The 18,172-nt window shown below is 36.4% G+C and overlaps 1 protein-coding gene across 4 annotated transcripts in view; it reads right to left on the bottom strand.

Annotated features, from left to right (window-relative positions):
• LOC106876860 (uncharacterized) overlaps nt 1–18,172 on the bottom strand; it is a 74,756-nt gene that overhangs the window by 25,004 nt on the left and 31,580 nt on the right. For 2 of the 4 annotated variants that reach the window (XM_052973189.2, XM_014925592.3), the window contains exon 2: nt 2,029–2,121. The exons of the other annotated variants lie outside the window; for them this stretch is intronic. The gene's annotated coding sequence lies outside the window, so the exon portion shown is untranslated. The remainder of the gene's footprint in view (nt 1–2,028; nt 2,122–18,172) is intronic. 4 annotated transcript variants of the gene reach the window in all.

The following is an 18,172-nucleotide window of genomic DNA, read 5'->3' as shown; positions in this document are numbered from 1 at the left end:
AATTGCCACACAATTCACTGGAAATCAATCAATAACTAGAGATATTGAAAATGACCTTCACTGAATTTTTCAGTATAAAATACAGAGCCATAAGACTGAAGCCTTTTAAGTTTTATCTTTTGTCTTTTTCTTGTTTCAGTTATTGAACTGTGACCATGCTGGGGCACTGCCTTGATGGGTTCAATCCAGGGGTTCTCAACTATTTTTTTATCTATGGAACTCTTTGATTACTATTTTATTCTGGTGGACTCCTCATAGCCATTCGATGTTTAAAAACTAATTTAAAAACTTCTTTCAAATTTCTTATTTGGTTTTTCCCTGCATTAACTTGTGTAGGTTGAACCATGTAAATTGTTATACCAATAAATACATCTAAAATCAAATTTTCCAGAGACCCTGAAAATATTTTCCAGAGGCCCTTAAAATATCCAATTTATTATTTTGCTGTGTGAACTCCCAAAATCTTATCTGGACCCCAGTTGAAAACCACTTTTTGGTGGTGGTTGAAATCTGGGTACAGTTGATTAATCAGCAACAGTAACTAGTTTCAAATTTTGGCACAAAGCCAGCAATTTTGGGGGAGGGGCTAAGTCGATTACATCAATTCCAGCGCTCAACTGGTACTTATTTTATTGATCCCGAAAGGATGAAAGACAAAGTCAACCCCAGAGGCATTTGAACTCAGAACTTCAAGACACAAAATGTCACTAGATATTTTCCCTGGCATGCTAACAATTCTGCCAGTTCATCCCTAGGTTCCAAATTTTAGCATAAAGCCATAAATTTTGGGGGAGGGTGTAAGTCGATTTACATTGATCCCAGTGGTCAACAGTTACTTGTCTTATTAACCCAGAAAGGATGAAAGGTGAAGTTAAACCGCGGTGGAATTTGAACTCAGATCTTAAAAGACAGATGAAATGCTACTAAGCATTTTGCTTGGCATGCTAACGATTCTGTCTGCTCGCCAGCTTAATCAGCCTTAGTAATTAAAAGGTCATTTATCTTATGAACACCTGAAGGATGAAAAGCAAATTTCACTGACCTCAGCAGAATTTGAACTCAAAACATAAAGAAACTGTTACTAAATACCACAAGGCATTTTGTCAGATACTCTAAGGATTCTACTGATCCAAATCAGTTCTACAAATCAAGTTCTACAAGTTCTATCAAGTTCTACAAGTCAAGTAGAGAAACAGGTTTGTTTACATTAATCTTTCTTATCTTATTTTTTATTTGTTTCAATCATTGAACTTCGACAATGTAGGGGCCACCACCTTGAAGGGTTTAGTTGAACAAATTGATCCCAGTATCAATTTAAGCCTGTTACTTATACCGTTGGCCTCTTTTGCTGTACTGTTAGGTTATAAGGGCATAAACAGACCAAAATTAGTTGTCAAGTGGTAGTGGGGGATAAATACATACACAAAGATGAACACAGACACACACACGTGTATGTGTATGTATGTATATGTGTGTGTGTATATATATATATATATATATATATATATATATGTATACACACACATATACATATACATTTATGAATACACATATACACACATATGATGAGCTTCTTTCAGTTTCTGTCTACCAAATTCATTCACAAGGCTTTGGCCTGAGGCTATAGTAGAAAACACTTGTCCATGGTGCCACGCAGCAGGACTGAACCTGGAATCATGTGGTTGAGAAGCAAGCTTCTTACCACAGAGTCACACCTGTGTGTGTGCATCTATATATATATATGATGGGCTTCTTTTAGTTTCCATGTACCAAATCCATTCGCAAGCTTTGATCAGCCTGTGCTTATTGCAGAAGACACTGGCCCAAGGTACCATGTAGTGAACTGAACCTGGAACCATATGAAAGTAATTCATAAAATGCAGATTCTGCTTTCAATAAATTTATATCTTATTTTTTTCACCCGCTATTAACAATGGGCAAATCAATGAATATATACATTTGTTTACGTTCTCAAGAAGAAGAAAAAAGGTCTAGGAAGCTAAGTCAGCATGATATTGGCCTACTCACCAAAATGTTAAAGGTTTTTATCTTGCCAGCAAAACTTCCTTGTATGTACCATTGACAAATTTCATTTAACTTTCAATAGCCCACTTCACATAACTGCAAATAGATACCATGATGATGCATATTTGACTGTCATAGGCATTTGAGCAGCAAGGTACAATACATAATTCACTAAAATACTAGAGGTTTGTAGCCAGTCAATGAAACCTTCGTTGTAGATACTATTGACAAATTTCATGTAACTCTTAAAAGCTCACTTCGCATAACTGTAAATAAATGTCATGAAGGTGCATAGTTCCTTTTCACAAGGCTTTGAACAGCAGGATATAGAATAATTCATGAATGTTTCATTAACTTTTAATGTTGACCTCCGAACTTGATAAGAGTATGAAAAAAAAAAAAAATAAGCCCTGCTGCATGCTGTTGTTACGTTCAGAAAGAGAAAGACATTTAACAGCATAATAACACATGTGCAAGCAAACACACAAATACACACAAACAAACATGCATGCACACAAAATTCATTACATATACCCATCTCGCACGGCAACACCTCGCAGGAATTGCAGCGGATAAAAAGAAAAAGATCAAAAATATTTTTAAAAAAAAGGAAAACACGTGTTCCTGAAGACAATAATTTATAGCTCAGGTAGCTTTGTGTCTAAGTCAAAAATCAATAATTTATGGCAAGATAATAAACTAGGTAAACTGTGTCAAGGGGAGTTACATGTAGTATTACACACTGTTTACTGTAGGAAGGGTTCCATCCATAAAAGAATTATCAGGAGTCTAGCACCATATTTGTGTCACAGTATTGCATAATTTACCATGTCTCCACCATCCACAGTTAAATATATCAGTTTTGTGCATAATAATAAGCGTGAGTTGATTTAAAAGGGGAAATGAACATATTGGTTGCATCTTTATATCTAGAAAGTTAAATAGGGCTTGAAAATAAAAATATTAAAAAAATAATGTTTTGTCTTTAATCCATTATCTTTTTACTTGTTTCATTTGTTGGATTATGGCCATGCTGGGGCACTGCCTCGAAGAGCTTAGCCAGACAAATCAATCCCAGTACTTATATATATATATATATATATATATATATATATATATATATATATATATAAATGAGAATGTGTGTCTGTCTGTCTGTCTGTGTGAATCCCTAAAACTCGAGAACTACGCAACCAATTTCATTCAAATTTTACAGATGCCTTACTTAGGGTTCCAGTTGTGTTTTAGTCAAAAAAAATTTTAACTTCTTGCAGAGTTCGAGCCCACAGCAACATAATATCTCCTCCACTATTTAAGTTTTACGTGTCAAAAGTGAAACAAAAACACTCATGTCAAATACTTTCACTTTAAAAATGAAGCTATTCCACTAACTGAAACAATCACATTTCGATACTGTAATGACAGATACTTTCAGAGAAAGAGAGAGAAAGAGAGAAAGAGAGAGAGAGAGAGAAAGAGAGAAAGATAGAGAGAGAGAGAAAGAGAGAAAGATAGAGAGAGAGAGAAAGAGAGAGAAAGAGAGAGAGATGTATATGTATACATATAGATGTATATGTACACGTTATTCCACTAACTGAAACAATCACATTTCGATACTGTAATGACAGATACTTTCAGAGAGAGAGAAAGAGAGATGTATATGTATACATATACATGTATATGTACACGTATATGCATAGATATATATATATATATATATATATATAGATATAGATCTATATGCATACATGTATATGTATACACATGTGTAGATGTATATATATATATATATATATAGATGTACATGTAATATGTACACATATATACATATATATATACATGCATACAGATATCTATACATATATACACCCATCACACACAAACACATGCACACAAACACACACATTAGTCATTTGTTTTCTTATCCAAAACTACGTCAACAGTACTGAACGGATCTTTATGAAATTTGGAAATTATATTCTATGTATAACGGCCATAACTCCCATGAAAATTCATATATTTTTGATGTTGATGAAATTTTAACCCGAACATAACAGATGAGCATTATTTGTAATTCAACGGTACAACAGTGTAAGACTACCCTTTCAGATATACTTTCATTGTGATTTCTGCAAATGTGGTGCATAAATTGTCAAGTAAATGAGACACATCTTTGCCTCCACTGATTCACTTGCAAAGTGTTGAGTAAAATTATTTCGTTGCAGACCTCCTTGGGTCTTTTTATTATCACTACGACACACATAGTCCCCAGTTGGTAACATTGATTTCAAGGCCCTCCTAGATGAGAAACTGGCATTCCACTTAATGTCTATGTTCCATGCTGGCATGGATTGGAGAGTTATTAATGTAGAAATATGGTATCGTAGCTACTAACAGTTGAGGGTTGCGTAGTCTAGACGACGTTTTTAGATTTCATTATTTTCTTTAACCCGGGCAAAGCCGGGTATTTCTGCTAGTATATATATATATATATTAAATCCTGGTACTATCAGTCTCCTTTTGCCAAACCACTAAGTTAAGAGGATGTAAACCAACCAATACAAATTGTTGGCAAGTGGTGGTGGTGGGGACAATCACAAAGACACACACATAGATATATACATACAATATTGACCTCATAGCATGTTAAAAGGCAAAGAAAACACATATACATATAACAGTGGAGGAAACCTGTGAAAGAAGTAGACCCAGGAAGACATGGGATGAGGTGGTGAAGCACAACCTTTGAACATTGGGCCTCAGAGAGGCAATGACAAGCAACAGAGAACTTTGGAGATATGCTATGCTTGAGAAGACCTGGCAAGCCAAGTGAGATCGTAACTGTGACTGATGCCAGTGTCGCATAACTGGCCCATTTAAAAGCACCCTTCAATTGTCGAGCAATATGCCATGCTGGTGAAGACCTGTTGGACCAAGTGAAATCATAGTTGTGGCCGATGCCAGTGCCACCTGACTGGTACCTGTGCTGGAGGCACGTAAAAAGTACCATTCAAGTGTGGCCGATGCCAGTGCCACCTGACTGGCACAAGTGCTGGTGGCACGTGAAAAGCACCATTCCAGCATGGCCAATGCCAGTGCCACCTGACTGGCTCCCATGAAAAGCACCCACTACACACTCAGAGTGATTGGCGTTAGGAAGGGCATCCATCTGTAGAAACCTTGCCAAATCAGACAGGAGCCTGGTGCAGCCTTCCGACTTGCCAGTCCTCATCAAATAGTCCAACCCATGCCAGCATGGAAAGCAGACATTAAATGATGATATACAGGCATACCTTGCTTTACGTAACCCCGATTTATGAAACCTCATCTTTACGAATTATAGATGGAAAACGAAAAAATTAGTTACCATGGCAATGAGCGTCACTTTCGGTCTGGCAGCACCTGTTACCTCAAGCAATCACCTGCAACTGCTTTTTGCATTTGAAGTGTGTCAGTGCCTGCCCAACTCCTTTCACGCTAGCTCGCATTTTATCTTCCTTCATTCCATTCATCTTTTTTTTTTTTTTTTACACATCTTTAATTTTTTGAATACCCTTATCATAGCTTCAAAAAGAAAGAATTCTGACATGCAAAGCAAGGATAAGATGAAATGTAAAGCAATTACTTTAGAAATAAAATACAAATTGATTAAACAACACAAAAAAGGTGCAACTGTTAAAGATTTATAAAAAAAAATTTGATATGGCTCCTTCATTTGTGTGTACCATCTTGAAACAAAAGGAAGATTATTTAAATAAAGTTAAAGGAAGTCAAGCTCTAAATTCAACTTAGTTACGAAGAAAAGATAATGAAAGTTTTATTTAAGGCACAGAAAAACTTTTGACAGCTTGGATTAACGACCAAATCCATAGACTTCATATGCCACTTAGTCAGGTGATAATTTGCAGTAAAGTAATTTCCCTTTTTAACTTTATCCTTTGGATAAATCAGATGGATCAAATGGAAACATTTCTAGCGAGCAATGGTTGGTTCGACCGTTTCAAAAAACGTGCAAATCTACACAATGTGAAGATCCAAGAAGAATCGTTTAACGCAGATCAAAAAGCTGCAGAAACCTTTCCTCACCAATTAGAAGATTCGATTGAAGAAGAAGGCTTTATGCTGTCTCAAATATTTAATGTGGATGAGACGGGCCCATTTTGGAAACGAATGCCTTCAAAGACTTTTATTGCGAGGGAAGAATCTTCAACGCCAGGATTCAAAGCTGCAAAAGATAGGATAATATTGCTTCTGAGAGGAAATTGTGAAGGGGACTGCAAACTCAAGCCCATGCTTATTTATCGATCTGAAAACCCCCGTGCTTTAAAAGGAATTGATAAGACGAAGCTTCCTGCAATCTGAAAGCATAACAAAAAAGCTTGGGTGACAGTAACTCTATTTGAAGATTGATTTTTCTAATCACTTTGTTCCCGGAGTAGAAAAATATTGTAAGGATAAAAAAAATTCCTTTCAAGAGTTTTTTAATAATGGATAATGCCCCCAGTCATGCTGCATTTTTAAAGCATCATCATCATCATCAAAATATTAATGTTGTTTTTTTACCTCCCAATACAACATCTTTATTGCAGCCTATGCATCAAGGAGCCATTTCATCGTTTAAATTGTACTATCTCCATTTCACCTTTGGAAGACTCATCGAAGTGACTGATAAAGAGAATGGTCCTACGATTCAAGAATTTTGGAAGAGTTTCAACATCCCTGATGCAATAAAAGTGATAAAGAAAGCATGGGATAAAATCACCGTAAGGAAAATGAAAGGAATTTGGAAAAATCTCGTCCCCAAATTAATTGACAATTTTCAAGGATTTGATAACCTTCATGAAGGTCTTCAAACAGAAACTGACACGATCATAAACATTGCAAAGGAATTGAATTTTGAAATTTCACCTGAAGATGTTAAAGAAGTTCTTTATGCTGACAGTGATGAAATCACAAACGAAGAATTGCTAGAAATGGGAAAGTTTGAATGTGAAGAAGAAGATGAAGAATCGCCTGAAAGATGCTTCTCTGCAAAAAAGCTAAATGAACATGAAATCTACCATGAAATGAAGAAGAAATCTTATCAACAAACAACTTCAGATTATTTCTTAATGAAGATAACTAATGCAGACCAAACATCGAAACAAGAAGAAACTCAACAAAAGGAATTGACATGTGCTCATGAGGCACCAACGACGGCAGACATGATGGATAGGAATTAAATTTCATGAGTTGAATGTTTTTGTTTTATATATGTTTTTCTATTTTTTCATTCTATAATTTGTGATTTAATAAAGAAATTATACTCTTGAATATTGCTATTTTCATCTTAACTTTTTTTTCAATTTCAGAAAGCTTAAGAATCAACTTCCTTAGTGGGAACCAATTAAAGGCATATTCATTGTTTTTTATGGACGATAATACTCCACTATACGAATTTTTCATTTTACAAATCTAGTTAGGCTCCAGTTGTCTGTTTTGGCATGGTTTCTACAGCTAGATGCCCTGCCTAACATCAACTACTTTACAGAGTGTACTAGGTGCTTTTAACATAGCAAGGCACACACACACACACACACACGTATGTATGAATGTATGTATGTATATGTATATCATCATCAGCATTTAACATCTGTTTTTCATGCTATCATGAGTTGGACAGTTTGACAAGGACTGGCTAGGCAGAAGACTGCACCAGGCTTCACTGTCTGTTTTAGCAGGGTTTTTATGGCTGGATGCCCTTCCTGACACCAACCATCTTACATTTCATTTTTGTATTTGGTTTGCTAGATTCTTTATGTGAATTCATGTATTGAAACAAATTTCATTGTGTCTAGGGAGAGTCATTATGCCAATATTATTAACACATGCACTGGTTCAATTCAACTCCTTTATTATTAGTCAATTGGTTAAATATCCAATTACCTAATTGATTTTATGTTTAATTTGGTTAAACAGTAAGTCATTTGTTTTCTTTTTGTTTGTCAAAGCTCTTTCATCACTACTTGCAACCATTTCAATGTCAATGATCCCCACTCCCCGCCCACATAAATGTATAATGATAAAAATAAATGCGCCCTTTTAAAGCCTAGCCAGGCTCATAGGCCTGGTTTCCCGGTTTCAATGGCGTATGTGTCCCCCAGCTGGATGGGACGCCAGTCCATCGCAGCGTTACTCATTTTTGCCAGCTGAGTGAACTGGAGCAACTTGAAATTCATTTCACGTTGCTCCAGTCCACTCAGCTGGCAAAATATATGTGTATGTATATATATATATATATATATATATATATATATATATATATATATATATATATATATATGCATGTGCACATTTATGTGTGTGTACACACATATATGACTTATACTGCAGCATGATGTAGGGTTCTTAACCAAGCTACATTCAAGATATTGGTAGATCTTTTTTTTTTTGTAATCTCTGTTATCAATTGTCACTTTGGTTTTTATCTCACTGACCCCTTAGACCAGTGGTTCTCAACTGGGGTCTATATGACGCTTATAGGGTTCCATATAAGATTTTTGTGGGTCCAAGCAAACAAAATAGTAAATTGAAAATCTGCAATATTATTTTAAGGGGCCCTGAAAAAATTCTGCTTTAGATGTATTTGTTGCAAGAAATAGGTTTATTTCTCTAATGTTCAACCTACACAAGTCAACGTGTGAAAAACAGAATAGGAATTTTGAAAGAAGTACCTATAAAACTTGTTTATAAACATCAAATGGCTACGGGGTCTACAAAAATAAAATAATATTCAAAGAGGGGTTCATAGATGAAAAAAAAAAACAATGGTTAAGAACTTTTGCTTTAGACCTTTCCTTTTAATTCTTTGCAATTCTTTGAAGCATGAATTTTTTTTTATTGTTTTCATTTTATTGTAGTTCTTTGACATACTATGCAATAAAAGTTCCCAAGGGCAAACCGTCTGATCTTCTGTATTGTCTGAAGGACAAATAATATTTCGATTTATTCCAGTGAAATATTTTTGTTGTTATGAAGCTCTCTTTGCAACCGTATGGTTTTGAGTTTAGTCTCACTGTGTGGCACCTTGGGCAAGTGTTTTATACTGTAGCTCAGGGCCAACAGATACCTTGTAGGTAAATTACATTGATAGAAACTGTGTGTAAGCCATCGTGTGTGTGTGTGTGTAAGTGAATGACATGGAAAGTAGAAATTATGTGATGGACTTCATTAGCTTACAGCTGTTTTTGCTTCTAGATGCAATGCGCTTATCGTTGAATGCTTGTGTATCAGTTTATAGCTTTATTGGGAGATTTGTTTTTGAAGCTCTGACGAAGCCATAAGGCGATACTCTACCTCGAGTGCATTTTGCCTTGTAGCAGAAACAGCTGTCAGCAAATGAGGTTCACGTCATAATTTCCTGTTCCCTTGTCATTTATATAACCTCTTATTACACTCTGTACTTGACTAATGCTTTTTTCTGAAGCATATGTATATTGAGTTCTGACACCAGGTTTTTAGTATCTCTATACCTAAGCAAACTATATGTGTGCTTGTGTGTGTATATATATATATATATATATATATATATATATATATATATATATATATATATATATATATATTTGTGTCTGTGTATATGTATATATATTTATGCATGTATATACAAGCAGACTCCATGTTTATGAATTAATTCATTCCATGGCTGCAGTCAAATTAGTGAAACAAGTAAAAGAATAAAAGAATAAACCATTTCCAGCGTCCAAAATACACTCTCTACTCAAATTTCTCTCCAAAAGATGGGGTCTGTGCACACATAAGACTTCACTCTCTCTGCCCATCACTTCTCTCACCTGGATTTCAGTAACAATGACTTCTAATTACACTGGCTCAAAGTCTACCTCTTTCATTCCCCCAAATACATTTTCCCGCTCTTTTCAGTCTCTGAATTTCTCAAACCACCAACAAGTCTTACATATATTTACCCCATGACTAAACATTCTTTCATGGAAGGTTGACAATGAATTATACTACTTGTATGACAATGACACACCTTTACAACTATAAGACAATGTTAAGACAAAGAGGTCCATACACACACACACACACACACACGAGACAATGAAATTGTTGTTTAACTTGTTTCAGTAATTCTTTAGCATTTTAATTCTCACCCATTAATTTAATCCATTGTGATTTATTTTTTATTAGCGGCTGTGTGGTAAGTAGCTTGCTTACCAACCACATGGTTCCGGGTTCAGTCCCACTGCGTGGCACCTTGGGCAAGTGTCTTCTACTATAGCCTCGGGCCGACCAAAGCCTTGTGAGTGGATTTGGTAGACGGAAACTGAAAGAAGCCCATCGTATATCTGTATATATATATATATGTTTGTGTGTCTGTATCTGTCCCCCCATCATCGCTTGACAACCGATGCTGGTGTGTTTATGTCCCCGTAACTTAGCGGTTCGGCAAAAAGACTGATAGAATAAGTACTAGGCTTACAAAGAATAAGTCCTGGGGTCGATTAGCTCGACTAAAGGCGGTGCTCCAGCATGGCCGCAGTCAAATGACTGAAACAAGTAAAAGAGTAAAAGAGTATACCCTCTATTTATTAATGTATTTTTTCATTTATATATATATTTTTTACATGTTTAATTTCCAGTTGCCTTTTTCTTTATGCTTCGTTAGAGACACTGAAATTCTCTTATTATCATCTTAGCTCAAATTTGAAGCATATTTTTTTCCTCAACAGATTACAGCATCTTACAGTTATAAAAAAAAAAAAATTACAGTATCTTTCTCATAGAAACTTTAACTAAATAGCCTGTCTTCCACACAGCAGCCTGTTTCTTTAGCCATTAGTGGTCAATAACATGAGTGACCTCAATAATAATGTACTTTTGATACAGCCTAAAAAACACAAGCACTTTATCTTTTTTATGGAGTTCAGTAAAAGTTTAACTACAATAGGAATTCCTACCCTATCAGATTTCAATACTACCTCAACTTTATTTTTCCTAAGTAGAGTACGCTCACCCTCTTGGCAGGTTACTGCTGGTCAATTTTTGGATAGTTTACTACTATGACATGTTGGTTTCTGTTATCTTTTCCTAGCAGTGTGATTGCTTTGAGAAAGATAAGGCTGGGTGTTTTTTTTTTTTCCTAGATCTATGTAATGCTACTGTAGATTAAATATGGATGGATGAATGTGCAGAATGAATACACCATTGCATTATTATGCAACACAGCATTATCTGAGATACACCTAAGCAAATTATAAATTGCAAAACACGAATTAAAAATGTACAATTATCCATTCCTTGTATTTTATATAATTGATTAAGGAAACAGAAGATGGAGTTGGTATTAGTCTTTATTGAGTATGACAAGCGTTCCAACCCATCCTGCGACTGTCCCTTATGGATGGGATGCTGTGCATCATATTGTGTTGCATCAATTTTGCAGTCTGGGTCACATCAGGTATATTGTATATTCATACATAAGTGATATTTCCAAAACATTACACACACACACATACATATAAACATACACACACACATATATACCATTCTGTGATGGTAAGATAAAAAATAAATACTCTATCTGGTGTGAGAGAAAAATATTGTTTAGGCATGGCTGTGTTGTAAGAAGCATGCTTCCCAACCACATGGTTCCAAGTTCAGTTCCACAGTGTGGCAACTCGGCCAAGTGTCTTTTACAATAGCGTTGGGCCGACCAGAGCTTTGAGAGTGGATTTAATTGATGGAAGCTGAAAGAAGTTCATCATGAGTGTGTGTGTGTGTGTGTGCGTAGGTTTTTGTGTCTGTCCTCGCAAAATCACTTGACGACTGGTGTTGGTGTGTCTACATCCCCATAACTTAAGCGGTTCAGCAAAGAGACCAGCAGAATAAGTACTAGACTTAAAAACAAGTCCCGAGATTGAATTGTTCAACAAAATCACATCAAGGCAGTGCTCCAGCATGGCCACAGTCAAATGACTGAAACAAGTAAAAGAATAAAAAGAGTAATGTATTTTTATGGGCCACTAAGTTTCATGCGATGGAAATGACTCAGACAGCATTTTATAACAGGTCTGGTGCTTTCACTCAATCCTCCAGAGGAACACACACAATGGCTTCATTCCAGTTTCTGTCTGGTAAATCCACACACAAGGCTACAGCAGAATTTGGGGGAAGGTGGAAGTTAGCCAATTAAATTGACCTCTAGTACTTAGTTGGTGCTTTATTTTACTAAGTATGGCTCAGTGGTTGGAATGTCAGGCTCACAATCATGAGGTAGTGAGTTCAATTCCTGGACTGGGGTGTGTGTTATGTTCTTGAGCAAGACACTTTATTTCACATTGCTCCAGTTCACTCAACTGTAGAAATGAGTTGTGACGTCACTGGTACCAAGCTGTATCAGCCTTTGCCTTTCCCTTGGTTAACATCGGTGGTGTAGAGAGACGAGGCTGATATGCATGAGCGACTGCTGGTCTTCCATAAACAACCTTTCCCAGACTTGTGCCTCAGAGAGGAACTTTGTAGGAACAATCCCATCGTTGTTCATGACTATAGAGGGTCTCCTTGGGTAACACTGGTGGTGTAGAGAGGGGAGGCTGGTATGCATGGGTGACTGCTGGTCGCCCATAAAACAACCTTGCTCAGACTTGTGCCTTAGAGGGGGAGCTTTCTAGGTGCAATCCCATGGTCATTCATGACCAAAGGGGGTCTTTACCCTTTAGCCTTTATTTTACCAACCCCAAAACAACAGGAGGCAAAGTTGATCTCAGCAGGATTTGAACTCACAATAAAAAGAATGTTAACTAAGTGCCGTGAGGCATTTTGCCTGGTGCTATAACGATTCTGTTAATCTGCCATTCAAGTGGATGATGAGGACAAGAACAACGATTATGATGATGATGATGATGATGGTAGTGAGGATGATAACTAGGTCTAAAATGATAGTGATGGTGATGATGGTGGATGTTGAGAGCAATGATGAATAATGCTGGTGCTGATGATGATGGTGGTAGTGGAAGTGGGGGGATACTGATGATGATGATGATGATGGTGGTGGCAGTGGTAGAGGGCGATAACATCCATGGTATGATGAGGAAGGAGAGATGGAGCAGAAAATGAATATTGTGATGATAGTAATGGTGGAAATACTATTGAATAATGTTTACTGAAGTGGTGGCGATGGCAGAGGAGGAGGAGGAGGAGGTGGTGGTGGTGTTGGTGTTGGTGGTGGTGGTGGGTGGTGGTGGTGGGTGGTGGTGGGTGGTGGTGGTGGTGGTGGTAGTAGTCATACCTTGATACATTGTGAAAACAGGACATATTGAAGATGTCTTAATATTATAAAAGACGACGGACTCTTCAATCAAGGAATATAATTTCTCAGCCATTAATTTTCCAACCATTAATCAACACCTTCAAAGTGACTGCAACAGACTAGTGAATTAGAATTAATCTTTCACCAAAAACCTAAGAGATTTCACCTCAAAATTCTTCTATGTTCTAAGGATGGAGTTCTGATATCTTGGAGTAGAATTTAATTTTTGATTCAAATTCAGTAGAAATTTCTTAAAATAGCTAAATTAGCGTTAACATATTTAATGCAAAGAAAACTCAAAGAAGATTAATTAGAAATAATTATGCAGCAAAGAGAAAAAAAATTTACAGGTGCAGGCATGGCTGTGTGGTAAGAAGCTTGCTTCCAAACCACATGGTTCCAGGTTCAGTCCCACTGCTTGGCATCTTGGGTAATTGTCTTCTACTATAGCTTTGGGACAACCAAAGCCTTGTGAGTGGATTTGGTAGATGGAAACTGAAAGAAGTTCGTCGCATACATATATATATATATATATATGTGCAGTTGATGCCAGTGCCCCATGAATGGCTCCCATGCCAGTGGTACGTAAAAAGCACTATCTGAACATGATCAATGCCAGGGCCACCTGATTGGTTCCTGTCCCAGTGGCACGTAAAAGGTACCTACTTCACTCTCGGAGCGGCTGGTATTAGGAAGGGTTTTGGCCGGGTTGGCATCAAAAGGATAAATCATGTATAAGCTTGTAACTGTGGGAGTTCAATGATGCAACCGTTTACTTTTAGAATGACATTGTAGGGTTGGTGCAAAAGGTTGGATCAGGCTGTTTTGAACATAAAATAGGCAGGATATTTGGGCTAGATATGGCTTGTTTGAATGCTAAAAGGTTATAATGATCTAAATTAGAAGCTTCCATTGAAATTTCATCAGTTATGACTGACCATGGGACTACACCGAGAAAGTTACCCTCCCAGGCACAAGTCCTGGCAAGGTTGTTTATGGAAGACCAGCAGTCGTCCATGCATACCGGCCTCCTCTCTCCACGCCACCAGTGTTATCCAAGGGAAAGGCAACTGTGATGTTGCAACTCATTTCTACAGCTGAGTGAACTGGAGCAACGTGAAATAAAGTGTCTTGCTCAAGAACACAACACGCAGCCTTGTCCGGGATTCGAACTCACAACCTCATGATTGTAAGCTCGACACTCTAACCACTGAGCCATGCTCCTTCACCAAGTTAATAAAGATAAAAATATTCTACTAAATAATGCTTTTTTTTATTTTTTATTTCTTTTACTTACTTCAGCCATGCTGGAGCACTGCCTTGACAAATTTTAGTCTAATGAATTGAACCTCAATCAGCACTAATTATTTTTTTGTAAAACCTGGTACTTATTCTATCAGTCTCTTTTGCCAAACCGCTAAGTTACAGGGATGTAAATACACCAACACTGGTTGCCAAAGAGTGGGTGGTGGGGAAAACACACACACACACACACACACATATGACGAGCTGCTTTCAGCTTCGGTCTACCAAATCCACTCACAAGTCTTTGCTTGGCCTGAGGCTATAGTAGAAGAAACTTGCCCAAGGTGTCATACAGTGGGACTGAACCCAGTACCACATGGTTGGGAAGCAAGCTTCTTACCACATAGCCATGCTAGCAGCTTATTTCAACAGAAATATGGCAACAAAAGTATTAAATAAAGACAGACAGATTGGACAAAGTAGTTATTCCCTGACATACAAAAAGATGAGATGGTTGAGGCTAGGACGCTCTTGGTTATAGGATTCTATGATTCTGTGATTCCTTTGTTCAAGGATTCTGTGATTCCATGATTCCTTTGTTGCTGGCTTCATTATTTCTAGTGAGCACAATATTTGAATGCAAGTTATTTTAACCCTTTCATTACCATATCTCTGTTGAAATACACTGCTATTGTTTCAATTAATTTTGAAAATAATGAAGAATTTATTAAAATAACTTTGCCATTATTAAGTTGGTGTTTGGAATGTACATAAATCATTGACGTTTTTGTTGGAAGGTTTTAATTTAGATCACTTTGAAATAAGGAACTCGTTTCATAGAATCATGGGTGGCATCAGGCAGGTTGACATCAAAAGAGTTAATGCTGTTTTATTTCTTTCCTTCTTTCTTTTTCTTCTTCCTCTCCCTCCTCACTCTCTCTCTCTCTCTCTCTCTCTAATCATTTCCAAATACTTCTTTATTTCTTCAATTCTTATTTTTGATCATCTTTGTTTTCTTAAGTCATTCTGCAGGAAGACTTGCAACTAAGCAAAACATTAACAACAAGAGCACTCAGAGAGTGCAAACGTCCGCCAGAGATGATTTTTTGAAATGAGAATATCTAAAATAAACTCAACTGCTCTCACAAACGAGAATACTAAAAATGAACCTGACCGCTCTCAAAATTTAAGTAAAAAATCGGCAAAATAATCCAGAATCCTTGCCCAGTACCTGATTGATCGCAATGTTGGTCACAGAATGTGAAGGTAGCTGTTAGAAAATTTTTAACAGTTAGAAATAGTTTATCCTCAAAATAGTTTCAAAGGTGGAGTTAATAATAATAAGTTCAACTCAGGAATTTTTAAATGAACAGCATGAAACCTTTTGGTTTTCTCTTCTCTTAAATTTCGGCCTTCCTTTAGTATTCCTGTTGTTTTAGATTGATGTACAGATGTATGTATATATGTAAGTATAATGTAAAGTGTTAATATGTATGTATAATATATAATATATATATTATAAGAATATGTTAGTATTATTTAATTTCTGAATGATTTTGCTGCCATTTTTTTTATGTAGTTTGATTTCTTTATCCATCAGTTTCTACTAAGATAGAGACGTGAGTAAAATTCATAATAGAGAAACAAAAATAAAACTTTGGAAACAGCCTAAAGGGAGATAATTGAGAAAGACTTGAAAGTCAACATAAGATCGTAATCATGTAAGGTAAAGTAAATATAATAAATAATCCAGAATCCTTGTCTGGTACCGGATCGATTCCAAAATCAAATCAGTTCATTCCAGTCACAAGGCCAAACATCCCTGAAAGTTTCATCCAAATTCATCCAGTGATTCTTGAGATATCTTGTCTATGGAAAAACAAACAAACATGACTGAAAATAATACCTCCACTTTAGCAAAGGTGGAGGTAACAACATAACCAATACAGATCAATTCAGCATCATACGAACTGCTTCTAATTTAGGCACAAAGCTCCTTCTAAAATCATACAGATTCACAGGACCAGTTTCCTAGTTTTTGTGGTGTATAGATTCCATGCATACCAGCCTCCCCTCTCCATGTCATTGATGTTATCCAAGGCAAAGGCTGATACAGCTTGGCACCAGTGACGTCCCAAATCATTTCTACAGCTGAGTGAACTGGAGCAACGTGAAATAAAGTGTCGTGCTTAAGAACACAACACACTGCCCAGTCTGAGAATCAAACTCACTACCTCATAACTGTACCAAACTGGTGTCCCATCCAAGGATGAACATATGTGCCAAATAAACTAGGAAACCGTCCCTTTGCTCCTTACAGAGTAATGTGGATTAACCATTTATCAGTATAAGTTGAGCTTTTCTTTATTTTTTTTTTGAAGTATAGATAAAAAAAAAATGAAAATTATAAATGAAAATTATAAAACCTGAAAATTATAACAATGAAAATTATAAAACCCTTTTGGGGGTTGATGGCCTTAATTTTTCCCCGTCTGAAATCCATTTTTTAAAAAACCTTATTAGTCCTTTGCTCTTTGTCCTTCCCACTGTTAACCTCTCAGCTGGGAAGTTATAAGAGGTAGTGATTGCTGTCTGTTATTCAGTAATCAATTGATACAAAAACAAATTTCATAAGTGTAATCAGTTAGTTCTTAATTTCAGGATACCACGACAGACCTTAATTAATTTCCTTGGATTCAAGGGCTTCATTGTCATATGAATTAACACAACTAAATAGGAGGTGTGGTTGTCTGATTAGGAAGTTTATTTCCCAACCACATGGTTTTAGCCTCAGTCCTCCATGCATGGCACTTTGGATAAAATGTCTTCTAATATAGCCACGGGCTGATCAAAGCTTTGTGAATGAATTTGGTGATGGAAACTGAAAGAAGCCCATTGTACATTGTGCGTGTATGTGCACACGTGTGTGTAAGTTTGGATCTCTTTATCTTGAAATCGTGTAATTGTTGAAAATGAATGTCATTCATTTCCAATATCCTGTAAAAACATGCCAGGCCATGGGGAAATATTACCTTCCTCAGAAACAGATAAGGGTTGACAACAGGAAGAGCATCTGGCCATAGAAAATTGCCTCAATAAATTCCACCCAACCCATGCCAGCCAGCATGTGGACGTTGAAATGACAGTGATGATGATGATGATGACGGTGCTGGTGGTGGTGGTGATGATGATCATCATGATCATGATGACAATGATGTAATTTCTGTGTATTGAGAAAAGACCCTGCACAATGGCTGTGACAATAAGGCTTTGAATTCCTGAATACATTGCCAATAGGTCAACAACTTAACCTGATATGGATCGTGTTTCATAAATAATAGTATAAGATTAATGAGACTCAGTGTATTTAATGAAGTTTAATTAATTTACATAGGCAGTGTTGGCTGAAATCAATAGTTTTATTCTGCAGTTCACTGTAACATTATAAACAAACTCTGCTAATGAGTTAGTAATTTATTAATAAGACAAATAATGATGAAATATTTTAAGTCTTTTTTTTTTTTAGAAATATCCAAATTAAGGTAAGCAATAGGGTTCTAGGACAACTAACCCCAACATAATTTCCCCAAT

This window comes from Octopus bimaculoides, chromosome 15 (genome assembly GCF_046866305.1).
Source record: "Octopus bimaculoides isolate indiv1 chromosome 15, ASM4686630v1, whole genome shotgun sequence".
Taxonomy (NCBI): Eukaryota; Metazoa; Mollusca; class Cephalopoda; order Octopoda; family Octopodidae; genus Octopus; species Octopus bimaculoides.
This window is presented reverse-complemented; position numbering and strand designations above follow the sequence as displayed.